The sequence below is a fragment of the Sorex araneus genome, chromosome 1 (assembly GCF_027595985.1).
Source record: "Sorex araneus isolate mSorAra2 chromosome 1, mSorAra2.pri, whole genome shotgun sequence".
NCBI lineage: Eukaryota > Metazoa > Chordata > Mammalia > Eulipotyphla > Soricidae > Sorex > Sorex araneus.
Window position 1 is genome coordinate 91080430 of NC_073302.1, and position 2265 is coordinate 91082694.

Consider the following 2265-nt stretch of genomic DNA (forward strand, 5'->3'; position numbering starts at 1 on the left):
CAATTCTGTGTTAATATACTGTGGAGTTGACATGAAATAAGTAAGGCCTACATAGGTAAATTTTTACCCTATACTTTATATAAACATGGTGGTCTACAAAGTTGTTCATGATGATTTGTTACAGTCATTTATTATTCCACACAAACCCCACCATCATTATTACACCTTCTCCAGTTTTCCCAAGCACCCCATAAGCCTGTATCAGGCCCTCAATAATTTATTTTATATTGCTTGTTATCAATAATTTTGCTAACAGAATGATCAAAAATTGTTTCCTAAGAAGAAAATTAGTGTAAATTGTATCTCACCATGAAGACATTTGGTCCATGTATGAGAGAGTACTAAGGTGTTGCTACAGATTAAGACTTCTGTGTTTGTCAGTTGAGATTGGCTGCCTTCTATATCCCATCCCATCAAATCCAGTTTGCTACCACTGGTCTGTGTTGTAGAGCTTGAGATGTGGGGCCTTGAATGCATTTGCTCACTCCAGGAAGTTCAGAATTTTTAACTGGATGGTATAGCTGAGATTAAGTTTTAACTGGGTGGCGGCTTTGGGGTGTGGATGTTCCAGCTGAGGCTTCCGGAAATCTAGGGAGGTGGAGGGGGGTCGCCTATCCTGACTCCAGGAAAGCCTGAAGATTTCCTAAAAGATTTCCTAAAAGCCGCATACCTGAATTCTTGGCAGGTTAATTTCTCGGTGACGTTTGTGACAGCAGCCTGGTGGCCGTTTGGAGTGTGGGAGCAGGTGGCTCTGTGCTCTGTTTGGGGGCACTGGGTCAGCCCACCCCCCTTGAGGTGCCTCTGGATTTCTTAGCCATGCGTGGGTGTCCGAAAAAATTTTCTGTGACAGATGATCTCTTTTGAGATTAATTTTGAATTTCTGGAGCAAGGTCGGTAGATGAGAAAGTGTACATGGTGGCAGGGGAGGTCAAGAGCATTCCACCTGTTTGTGTGAATCTTGAATTTGGGATCTGCGAGGCAGAGTGGTTCTGGGCTACAGCATGTCTGATGCTAAAGCCCAGGTGCCAGCTGGGTTGCAGTCATCAGAAGTCACTGGAGCCAGAATATCTGCTCTTAAGGTAGCTGGTGCCGGTACCCACCATCTTGCTAGACTTTGTTCTCATTTGGTATAGAAGCTGCTCTTTGGATTCTGTTTGCGCAGGTTATGAGTTCCGGCAGTGTTGAGCTTTGGTTATGGCCAAGCGTATCATCTCAGGCTGCAGCCGAGAGGCCACCAGGACTGGCAGTTCTTACTTTCCCTCACACAGGCTTCTCCAGCCCCAGCCCAAGAATCAGGTATCGTGTAGGCTCGTGGTTCCGGAAACTATCGAGGCAACACTGGCAGTTTTTAGGGTCACAACTGGAAGTACTCAGGGAGTCTCCTTAGCTGCACCTAGTGAGCACATTGTAGAAAATTTAACTGGGGTTAACTTCATGCCAAGCAGGTGCCGTAAACCCTGTACTATCTCGCTGGGCCCTCCAAAGAGATAATTTTTTCTGTTATAATTTGAAGGCAGGTAATGGCAGGTCCTCAGCATTCATATTCTGGACACATCTGTGTTCATGTTGAGAAATGCAAACTGAGCTACACTTTTTGCTCTATCCTGTCAGACATGGAGGCATGACCTGTCTGCAGGAGAGCAGCAGGCCTTGAGGCTGCTTCAACCTTTTTTACGTTATTTATACCTGCCCTGTTATTTGCACCCTACTGTCTACCAAGCAAATCACTTTGCCTACTCAATGTCTTTTTTCCCTGGTTTACAGATTATAGGAAATGTAATTAATTGAGGGAGTTAATTAAGAGAACTAATAGAATAGTTAATTGAGGGAAATTTTCTTTGGAAAATGGAGAGCTAGTTCATTCTTCCAAGCCAGTTTAGAGAGAAAAGTGTAACGATCACATTTTCAACACAAGGTGCAAGACCCTACTCACCTGGCACCGGCTTGGATGATTGAATCAAAGGGCCTGGGTATTCTGTTTGACTTGGGCTAAGATTCTAAATGCTGAACCGGAACTGGAATGATAACACAGCAGGTAGGGTGTTTGCCTTGCATGCAGCCATACCAGGTTTGATTCCTCCGTCCCTCTCAGAGAGCCCGGCAAGCTACCGAGAGTATCCCACCCGCATGGCAGAGCCTGGCAAGCTCCTCATGCTGTATTCAATATAACATAATTCAAAGTAACAACAAGTCTCACAAAGGCACTGAAAGAGCGCCTTTCTGCAGGAAGAGGCTAAATGGTCTCCAGATACTGCTCTTCAAGTC